Source organism: Phaenicophaeus curvirostris, chromosome 4 (assembly GCF_032191515.1).
Source record: "Phaenicophaeus curvirostris isolate KB17595 chromosome 4, BPBGC_Pcur_1.0, whole genome shotgun sequence".
NCBI lineage: Eukaryota > Metazoa > Chordata > Aves > Cuculiformes > Cuculidae > Phaenicophaeus > Phaenicophaeus curvirostris.
This window is the reverse complement of record NC_091395.1, coordinates 1,704,405-1,715,872: the sequence shown is the minus strand read 5'-3', so window position 1 is coordinate 1,715,872 and position 11,468 is coordinate 1,704,405. Positions and strand designations below refer to the sequence as shown.

General features: G+C 46.6%; 1 protein-coding gene across 2 annotated transcripts in view; it reads left to right on the top strand.

Moving 5' to 3' along the window:
- The window catches only part of MOB1B (MOB kinase activator 1B), a 33,772-nt gene that overhangs the window by 756 nt on the left and 21,548 nt on the right, over positions 1-11,468 (top strand). The gene's annotated exons all lie outside the window — the stretch shown is intronic.

The window sequence follows — 11,468 nt, the reverse complement described above, 5'->3', positions numbered from 1 at the left end:
AAGGGGTGAGTGAGGGTGTTCTGGCACCAGCAGAGCCGACGAGGGGTGAGTGAGGGTGTTCTGGTACCAGCAGAACTGACAAGGGACGAGTGAGGATGTTCTGGTACCTGCAGAGCCGATGAGGGATCACTGGCAGTGTGCGCCTCACGAAGGAGAGGCAATTGTTTACTGCGGCATAAAAAAGCTCCCGTAGGAATTACCGGCAATCTCGGTGCGCACAAAACCTTACATTTTGCAATTTTGCTTCGTAGACAACAACTTATTTGAACTTTGGTCCCTCCCCTTGGGAACAAAGCCGAGGTGCTTCTGACAATTAACGTAAACCGGTTCAGTGACCTATTAATTAACGTGGAGATGCACTCTAGGGAAAGAAGGGAAATCCATGCAGCTGAAAAAAGTGCCTGGGCAAGGCTGAGCCCCACTGAGGCCTTCGCCTTGCTGAGTGCTCTCACACATTTAGACTTCCATGAGAGCGGTGCGTGGGGCCGTTGCCGCAATATCTGGCAGCTGTTAAAGGTTTATATTGATAACCTACAGATGTGTGTGGCCTGCTTTTAGGGGAGATGCTGTATCTTGGGAACAGGAGTGTGCTGGGGAGTTGTGTTCTCATGGAGACAACGCTGACGCCGGCTTGCTCCTCCATCTCTCCACTGCGTTTCTTTCTTATCTCTGCTGTTCCAGAGCCACTGCGCCCGGGCTGCCTCGTGTCAGCAGAGATTGCGGATGGCCCCGATCCGCTGTGGGGCGGGAGGAGCTGCAAATGGGCGGTGGGTACAGCTGACCATCCATGGATTCAGGCGTGGGGATTCTAACGAGAAGCCCAGCTGTCCTCTCCTTTGTAATTCTCAGCTGCTGTGGTGGAGAAGGGGGACAGGATTGCGCGGGCGGTGATGTCCCAGGAGGCTCCTTTGCAAACTGCAGACCCTCCCTCTCTGTGGCATTTGGCAAACTGGTAATGGAAAAGCGTGAAACCCTCCACTTTCTGTCCCAGGCAGTAATGAGATGCTGGCTTCTTTTCCCAGTCCCTTCGGAAACCTAGGAAAGCCAGCCTTTCCCCATTGTTTGTAGTGGTCCTGCTGGATGAAATATGGATGTGGAAACTGAAGTTCTTGCGTGGCAAAGCCAGAATGTTGGCCAGGCTGTCTCAGCGTGTTGTAGATGGCACCTAACTTCCTCATCTGTAGTCTAGAAGTGATTGAAAATAAATCATTTTGAAACAAGCCTGGTAGGCCTCAGGGAAAGCAGGGAAGTGTTCTGTGTTACTGGCAAGGAGTTATGGTTTGGGAAGAATTATCCAGACACTTATCACGTTTTGACAGACTTGAATTTCATGTGAACTTGGTAGAGTTATATCCAAGTTAGGCCTGGATAGCTTTACTAGTGCAAACTTGTATTTAGAGCTGCAAATTCCCCCCTATTTTCACAGAATGTTTTACATAGTTTTGTACTTTTTCACCCCCCTTTTCACCGAGAGTTGATTGTTCATCCACGCGGTTTGCTCTGTGTCAGTGCTGCAGTTGTCTGTGTGACCTGGCTCACAGGTTTGGACTTGTGGCAGGTGAACATTCTCCGTGTACACTTAGCCATGAGCGCTTTCTGGGCTGCCCTGCGCCTGTCCTGCAGGTTGATCACTGGTAACTGGGCTGCAGTGTGTCAGCTGGACGCTCCTGTGGTGCCCAAAGCCGCGTTCTGCTCGCAGACGTGCTCGATGTCAGATAAGGGGGTGATTGTGCACGGGTAACGCAGGGTGCTTGGGGCCCCCCTCGCGGACCCGTGTCCGCTGATAAATCCGTCGCCATTCTTTGCCGTTGCCAGGGCCAGGGCCACGGAAAGCTACATGGGGGGAATCAAGGGAAAGCATTGTCTTCTCGCGTTAGGGGTAACTTTATAAAAGGACAGTCTTGTGAGGCGAGCACTGAATTAATACAACGTGGTTTTGACAGCAATTGTTTTCAGTGCTGCTGTTTTTCTGATCTGTTTCTTCCTTTCTGAAAATACTTTCTAAACCTCTCCAGCGTTGAATAGGTTTTCCCGAATCTTAAAAAGTAAAAAATGGGAATTGGACTAGAAAACATCTTCATTTCCACAAAAAAACTCCAGCCTGGTAAGTTCTCTCTCCCAGGAAATTACAGCCTGGTTGCAGGTACTTGAGCTTACATCTCCAAGGAAAAAAAATTAAAGATAGTTCTGGTAGGCGTGCCATATGGTAAGATCCCTGTGTTATCCTATGCTGCTAAAACTTACGTAAAAAAGAAGCTGGATGAAAACCATTTTATGTTTAAAAGGAAAAGATTCAGTTTCATTATTGAAGTTGTGAAATTGTCTTTTCTTTTTTTTAAAAAAAAAAAATCTATGAATTAGTGAATCCCTCTCAGAATTCCCAGCATGTGTTCCTTTTAAAATAAGATCCATGTTAACGGTCACAGGTGATGAGACTTTGAAGACGAGGGACTGGTAGAGACAGCACGTCAGGGTGCTGTTGTTTGGGGCGCACGTGTTTATCAAGCTCAGCAAAGTTAACTTGTAAACTAGACTGGAGGAAAGATGTGCTCTCCCTTCTCTGTCTCTCTCCTTCCCTTCCTTTCCTTCTCTGGAGTGCTGCAGCTTCTGCTGATGGTGCACCTGGGTTAATTCCTTTCTGTTAGTTTAATTACAGTTATGGTTTATGTGTGTCTGTGCAGAAGGTGCAGTGGGATGTGACTCTCTCCCCTTACATCTCTTGCAGAGTAATAGTGACAAGTGTTGTGGCCTTCCCGATTTTCCAGACCGCGCCTGCTCTTGGAGAACATCATGGCTGTTTGTTTCCCTTCCCTCAGCTCTCCTAGATGCTGAGCTGCTGCCGAGTACCAAATGAAAGGCCTTTCTCAAGTGGGCTGTGTTTTCCAGCTCACTCCAGCGCTGCCGAGTGCTCCTTCTGTAGTTGAAAGTTGGAGGTGCGGTGTTTATCTCCCCATTATCAAGGGCTCCTACAGAAGGCTGGTAGGCCCTTCTAAACTGGAATTTTGATCACTCAAAATCAATGTGGAAGCATTTATGAACTGCTAGAAAAGGGAAATAGATGATTGTCAAACTTTCAGGTGTGTTTCTCCCTGTATTTTAGTGTACTGTTTTTTTTCTGCTTCAGCCTGTTGAGTGTCATGCTGCTGTACAGGCAGTGTTCCTAGAGCAGAGACCAGGGTGGAGGCAGAAGGATTCCTTAGAGGTAGCGTTTGTATGGAATCAGCTTTGACCAAGAACTTAGCAGGAAGTAAAATGAGTTTTTTTTCTCTCTTTTTGTGTTTGTTTTTAGCTGCCTGTAGCTTTCGCTGGCAGTGTTGGGTTAACGGTTGGACTTGGTGATCTTAAGGGTCTTTTCCAACCCTAGTGATTTTATGATTCATGAAACTATTGGCTGCAGAAACATATGCATTACCTGAAATTTGTGCTCAACATTGTTGAAGCGCTTCACTTCGCTTGCAGTGTTCATTCTGCGTTTAATTCCTGTTTTGAAATGCCTGCTGTCCAAAGATTTGCTGGCAGCTGGTCTGACTTTCAAGGAATGGAGCACCCAGGTACGGAAAGTTTCCAGAAACCACAGCAATGGGAGACTCACACAGAGGTGTCTGTGGTGCCCCTTGTGCTCCCTGTCATACAATTCATTGCACAATTCTCAAGCTCTCTTGAAAAAAAAGCCTTTCAAAATGCTTGCCATGCTGCTTCCACCCTCATTTATCACCCCCGAAGACCCCAGACAGTTTGGTGGGGTGCAGGAGGATTAAACTCATGGAGGCACTTGTCGTGCTTCTAATGAGAAGGTAAACCAGTGGAAAACTATCAATTCCTTTTTCGTGGGGATAGGTTTTGCTAATTTACTTACTTGGTGTCATAGTGTAGTGATGTGAGGGATGGTGTTGGAATAATGGAAGCAGCAAGAGTGTCTGGACGTGGCAAAAGACAAGGAGGAGGCTTGTTTTCTGTGCAAGCTGGCAATGCTGTGGCAGCAGCCAGGTCCTTCCCATTGCATTTGCCAACCAGTTCGGGCTGTGAGACGTCTGAGCTTTGAATTGTGCTTGAGAAAAACCTTTCGGCGTTAATATTGTGTTTCGGGGAATGTGGAATTGATGAAGTGAGCGATGGGCACTTTTAAATGTTCTTAGCTGCATCCTTCTCAGTAGAGAAGCATTACTTTGGGGTAAAAAAAACATAGAAGAAAGCTATTGTTCAGTGTGAAAGTTGTGTTTACTACATCTCAGCGATGTCCACTCTTAATAGCTTCCTAATTGTTGGCTTTTATGCCACAGTTGTTTTCCTTTGTTTGTCCTTCTCTCTGTGTTTGCAGTGGAAGGGAAGGGAACCTATGCAGTGAACTGTTTACATTTGTCTGAGGGCAGCGGTGGGACAGGAGTCATATAAGACAGGGATTGTGTCTGGGGAGGACTTGGGGGGGCAGAGATCGCATCCAGCAGGAATGTTTTGGGACAGATTTCCTGTTGAGTCCTTGGGGTTAGGAGCTCTCATGGTGACAGCCCTGGCAGGGACAGCCCAGGGACCTCAGTGCTGTCCCGTGCTGTACGTATCCTCAGAGGTACGGAGCCTTTTTTTGTGTCGTTTGAAAGAGGATAAAATCTTGGAAGCCTTCCTCCCCTGAGGGGTGGCTGAGGAGCTGCAGAGTGGTAACACATCCTCGTGCCCGGGGTTGGCAGAATGAAGCTGCTTGGTTTTCTTACAGACATTAATAGCTGCATTTAATTACGCCCCTTAAAGTCCTCCATTGCAAGCAATAAGGAAGATGCTGCTGCCAGGGCTATCAATAAGCTTTTGACCCACAAATCAACCAAAACCGCAGGGGATGCTTTGCGATGCTTTTAGCATTTGTAAACTAAGCCACTTCCCATTTGAACCGAGTTACAATGAACTTGCTGTTTGGTCTTTGTCTTTTTTTTTTGCACAGAGAGGGACATTGTGAGTTATATATTCAACGATTCCATTTTCAGCTATAACTGAATGCAACTCCATCGCTTTTCACAAGCGGTAAATGATTTCTAGCCCGTAGATTTCATGAGGTGGGCTGACCAGGATCCAGTGCTTTTGCTTTGTCACCTCTGCGTGTGTCGCTTTTTAACTGTCGCATTTCCTTCCCGTTCCCCTTCCTGGCCCTTCTGCGCACTGTTGGCTGTCACTACTGTCCCCTCGCCTCCTGCGTGGATGTCACTGAGGAGAGGCTGGGATGGGCATGTTTGTACTGGTGTGAGGGACCACGATGAGCTGTGGGAAGGTCAACACGGGAAAAGCTGGAAAAGTCCTTTTTGGAGTCTCTGCAGGACAACTAAGTTTGAAATGACTTCTCATTCCTCATTTAGCATGGTAGGTGTTTGCCCTCCAGGAGCTGGGTTTGTGTGGTGTAGCGAGCGTGCTGTGCGTCTCCAATGTGCTCTGCTTCATTTCAGTCTCAGCTTTCCATCTCGAATACAGAGCCTGAGTCAGCAGACAGAAAATTCACACCTATGAGATGGTAATTTTATGTTAATAAAGACAGCCCCCCCCCGTGAATTCAGGAAGGTAACAGGAGCTTTTTTCCTTGCAAATATGTTTTGGGACTTTTGCAAGCAGCACTTGGAAGCAAATTCATTTACTCTTCTGTTTTTTCTGGTTTTCTTCAGGAGAAAGAGAAGGATAAGGTGCAGTTTTTGATACGTGCAGGCCTTGTCCTTCCAAACGCTGGCTTCGGTCATTCCAATCTTGCAAATACAAATGGTCCCTCTTCCTTTGTTCTGTCTTTCCCCATTCATCTTGAAGTCCAGCTGAGACAGCTCCTCATCCCAGCCTTCCTTCTGTTTTTTTGTGAAGACACTTCTGCCTTGTTCACTCTCTCCTCCTCCAGCTCACAGCTGTTCCTTGGCAGGAATCCACTCCTTTTGTTATTCTTCCATACCTCCTGTGATCCTACCCATATTTCAGCTGGGGTTTAGTTGAAGCTTGCTTCTTTTCCATGTACTTGGGGTTTTTTTGTTTGTCTGTCGTTGGACTTTGTCTTTAAATTCTGTAGCCTCGCCTCCAGCGTTAATTGCTTGTGTCCTGGAGGCAGGAGCACTCCTGACATACAAAATCTTAATCTCTTCCTCGGTCAAGGGGAACGTCCCGCAGATCAGGACTTGTAATGCCTGGATTTGTCATCTTTATCACAAGTCTAATTCCTTTTTTTATGAGAAAGAGAATAAACGAGCTTAAGTAAGCTTTCATAAATTCCTTTTCTTTTGATAAAAAACAAGACATCTGATTTTTGATACAGAAGTAATTTCAGCCCAGATAACGATTGTGTGGGTTTGGCTGAAATAACCCAGATTTTGTTTTGGTAGCTGGTATTAAAATTGTATTTTTAACAATTTCAGTAGCAGAGTCCTGGTTTTCCTTGAATGCAGCGATTGTTTTAGGGACTTGCTGAGTATTATAGGTCCAGGAATCAAAATGGCATTGTTGTGTCTTTAGTTGTCATACTTTGGGCAATAAAATACTGTTTTTTTCTAATGCTGAAGTGTGACTTCTACAAAAAACCAAGTGTGTCTAATGCCCTTTTATTAACTTCTGTGGCTGACAGCTCTTTGTAAAATTTCTTGCTGCAGTGTGAGTGGAAAAGAGGAGAAATCTGTGTATCTAAATTCACCGTCGAGCAGTTAAACTGTCTGTGGACTCAACGGGCCAGTAATTCCAAAAGGAGCATTCTCCTGTGTACGCAGAAGCTCTGGTTCCCCCTCAGGTGCTTCAGACCAGTGGCTTTTCCTGGTAGGATACTTCGCCAGACAAGCAAGTTCTACTGATGATAGCTACCCGCAGCACATAAAGATTGGATTAAGTATGGGGGATGTGTAAGAAACACTTAGTGATGAGATAATGCTGTGTATTTCTGGAAAGCCGCTAGATTATTCATTACTGCCTCCTGTCCATTCCTTCCTGTTATTCTCCGCGTTATTTCTTGCCTCTAATGATTGTTCTGTCACTTCCTGAAGGCAGGGCCTGCTCTGCCCGTTAAATCAAAGCGTTAAGTGTGATTTTTACATGTATGTCTTGAGGGTTTCGGTTGGGAAGCTGCTGAGTATTTGTCGTTTGCCACATTCAGAACCACCAGCCGGCTCTGCGTGGGGGTTGCTGAGAGCACCAGCCTTCCGTAAAGGCCAAGGGGACTCCCCCCATTAAAACTGAGTTAAGTTCCTCCTTTTTAGACTTTGCCTTTTCTCCTAAATGCATAACAGATTGTTCTTTTTATTGTGTTTTCAAGGGATTGAAGAGCATCTTAAACTGTTCAGCTGTTTTGTTTGTTGAACCGCCCTGCTGTGATTCCTTAGTCTGTGTGGCTGGATTTGCTTTAGTCATTCCTAGAGCACTGGTTTTCAAAAGCACTCATCAGTGTTTTGGGAAACCATCCATGTTCTGAGGCATGTTCTCCCAGCACTATATTTGGCGTATAAGTAAGGATCTAATTTGGTGCCAGAGCCAAGCTTTTATTGCTGCAATTTATCATCCTCAGCGGCTTGTAGATCGCTTTCTAAAAAGCTCTGCTTCCTACCTTTGTACATGCACTTAGAGGGTGTGACTGTTACCAGCAGACACGGTTTGGGATGCAGAGGGTGTTAGTAATGTGAAAATTTAGCTGAATATAAGGAAATATCCACAGCAGGAGGAACGGGTTGCAGTGGAAAGGGGCATATCCCTTTTGTATGGGACACTTGCTTTGTCAAACCGAAAAAGTAAAGAAATTGTAAGTAAGCTGATGCTGTTCATTGCCCGCTGCGTTTATTTGATACCGTGCTTCCCTCCTGCCCCACAAGCCGGGCGATGCTTTCTGGCGCTGGCAGTGTGTGAGGCTGCCCGAGGCGTGCAGGAGCTCCCCAAGGCCCCTGCAGGGTGTTTTCATTTACGCCTTGGAAGACCTTGAACTCCTTAGTGATTACCAGTTCAGTAATCCTTCTTTCTTCATTAACCTCTCCAGTATCTTTCCTTTAAATGCCATCAGATGCATTACTGAAAGAAATAATCTAGGCTTGTAGCTGTATATATTTCCTTATATTGCTTTTGCTTAGCTGCATCCACAACGGTACTTTCTGGTTTTGATGTCTGGATCTTCTGTGGGTGCTCCCACTCTGTGGCTGATCCTGCTCTTGTTGGTATTTGCTTTGCCTGCCAGGCCAGGACTTGAATGTTATCGCTTCCCTCTTAAAAAGACAAAAATATTGCGCGTTCCCTGATGTTTTGCATGATGTTGGAGTTGTCTAATGCTGCTTTTCGTGTTGTTGTGCATCTGCGTAACACGTGCTGTGTCATCCTCCCTCTCACATGTGTTACCAAGAGTTTTCCCTCTGTCAGTGTTTTCCTTCAGAACACAGCATTTTCTTTAAACTGCCTGAGTGACAGGCTTTAAGGATTTCTCAAAAATCACAGAATGAAGAATCATGGAATGGTTTGGGCTGGAACCTCAAAGATCATCCCGTGCCACCCCCTGCCATGGGTAGGGACAGCTCCTACTGGATCCGGTTGCTCCAAGCCCCATCCAGCCTGGCCTCCAGGGATGGGGCAGCCACCACTGCTCTGGGAAGCCTGGGCCAGGGCTTCCCCACCCTCACAGTTAAGAATTTTTTCCTAATGTCCAATCTGAATCTTCCCCCTTTCAATTTAGAGCCGTTCCTGTCATCTTATCACTCCATGGCCTTACAAGAAGTCCCTCCCCAGCTCTCCTGGAGCCCCTTTCAGCACTGGAACCTAAGAGTTCTTTGAATCCACAGTTAACATGTTAGAGGAAAACTGCCGGAGATGGTTTGGACTGCAGGCTTCACAGGGCCGAGTCTTTCAGCAGGTTTCAAAGGGCATGGAGCGTGCAGGTCGTCTTTTGTTAACAAACGCTTCATCGTGTTCTCTTACAGGCGTTTGGCTTTGTTGTTTCTGAATTTGCTTGCCACGGGGCAGCGCTGCGTGCTCTGTGGTGCGAGTTCTGCAGCATCCTTGCTGTAGGGCACGTAGGGCATCCTTTGGGGCAGCCTCTTGGCATCCTTTTGGGCAACCCGTCATCTCCTTTCAGTAGCCTCCTACTTAGAGCGTGATCGAGTTCCCTTTCTTCAAAGGAAAATGCGCCACACACTCACGTAAAGCAGAAGTAAGTGTTCCAATTGCTTTTTAGTGCCAAGTTTTATGTACGGGAAAGGGTCGGTTTCACAAAGGAAGCATAGTTGTGTCTCCTGAATGATTTATTAGGTACATTCATGCCATAAACTGAGGTTTGAACCTTTATGGAAACTGAACATTGAAGCGTAGCCGGGTGAAGTTGTAACTTCTGTTTGAATTCAGGCTGTGCCCTCCCTTGTAAGTGAGCTAATGCTAATTGACAGGAATAAGGGTTTCCTGAGAAAAGAGGGGAGCATTAGTGAGAAAATAGTGCTCTTTAGTTTGCAGAGAGCTTAATTAGTGACCGAAATAGTAAAGATGCTGAGCTCCAGCTCAGTGGCCCGTAGAAATAAATGAAGCAGTTGGAGAGGAAGGAAAATGTTGTGTTTCCCGTCTTCAAAACTGCTCTTTTAATGAAGTAGTACATGAATATTAGGCTACTGGAATCTGCGGAAACGGATCTGGTTCAGATTATGCCCTACGGTTCTGTGGTGTGTGTATGTGTACACAGGAAATGTTGGCAGCAGCAGAGTCGAGGAACCTGGATCCGATTGAAAGAGCCCAGCCAAGCAGCCAAGACCAGTCCTCGGCAAATCTAACCTCTGTTTGTAATAAGACGGAATTTTTGTTAGTGCAGACAGCATTGCAATTGCCTCGAGGAAGTCCGTGGATACCTGGGAGTGTGCAGCAAAGCATCCTGGCTAATCCCAGTTCCTCTCCTGTAACAGGATTTTAGAGGGGAACGTGCAGAGATATTCGGGTCCCTGCTAAAACCCTCTTTTTTGTGCGTTGGAGCAAAAACTTGTTTGAAGTGATGTTCGGTGGTCTTGAAAAAGCCTGTGGAGAAACCTGGGAGCGGCAACACAGTGATATTCACCAAGCACGCTGGGTGAGCCTGTTGGGAGGCCGTGGATTTCGTACCACGGGCGTGTTCAGGTTCCTCTGCTGCCTGCATGGCTCCCGGCTTGTCTCTGCGAGTCAACGGGACACACTTGGCTGTGTGTGTGCCTCCTGTTTTCATCTGTGTGTTGCTCTGAAGGATTCTCTTGTGTACTTCTTTGTGTGTGCCTGGCCCATCCTTCTCCTTGCATCACCCGGCACTGGTGGTTGTCCTACAGAGGACAAGGCTTGAGAAGTTGAGTCACTTCCGCGACCGACTGCCCTGGGAGTTAGTTCAATTGTGTTTGGGAGTGCATGGGCAGAGCTCTGGAAGAATCCAGTGAGGATTTGTTTGTTTTGAGGGTTTTCCAGGAGATGAAAGTGGTTTGAATGGACATGTTGTAAATGGAACAAGGGGATTTGTGTGCAAGCATAGAGAAGCGATGATGATTGCCTGGTTGCAGGATGGTGTTCTGGATGGTTGCGTGTTCCTTGCATTAAGAATTGTGCTGGTATCCAACTGGGTCAACCTACCCGGCCGGGGTTGTCCTAGACGTGTGGGCTGTAGTAGACGTGAGTGCTGCAGGGCAACACCTCCCCCTTGTTTACCGGCACATTCTGAGCGGAAAAATGGAGGCGGAAAAGCGTAGGTGCCTGGCTTGGCTAGAAAACGGCCACCTAACTTCTCTGTGGATTTGGCACCAAGCGTGTTGCCGCTGGACAAGCACGGGTGTGTGTCGGAGGGAGAGGGAAACTTCAGTTCTCAAGAGCTGTCCCCTGTCCCCTTGTCATGGCTTGTCTGTCTTCAGCTGGTTCTGGTGCATGTAATAGCATCTGGCCAAGTCCCACACGTCCTTGGTTTCACTGGCTCTCAAATGTGTGTGGATGGAAGCAAAAACATGTATTTTAAGAATGTGGATGTGTACGTGTTGTGACAGCTTTCGACGCCGGGTGGTGATGGTTGGGACAAGCAAAAGCAAAACTGTTCCTTAAGGCTACTCTAAATAATTTTCTCTGTACTGGATGTGAGTCATCTGATAAATTTTTGCTCTTTTAGCATGCAGAGGCTTGTGTATGATGGTACCTGTATTTTTTTAAGAGCTATTGATGACTTCTTTGTCCGCCTCCTCTCATACCATCCAAGTGTGGAACTTCCTTCAGTGAAGACAGCTGCTTTTCCAAGAAGGGGAAGCCAGATTTTAGTCCCTGTCTTGATGTGCGGAGGATTAAAAAGCTTATAAAAATAGCTATTTTGCTGTCAGTACTATTTCAGATCAGTTCTGATGGTCATGGTGCCCCCTGAGAATCACGGTCAGGTTGAGGAGCCTACAGAAAAATGAATTTACCCCCTGGCGTTGCAGAGGAGAAGAGTGGATGGAGAAGCATGTTTCATTGAAAAGAAAAAAAGGGGATTTGGGGTTTGGTCTGGATTTGTATTTATTCCATTTCCAGACATGTGA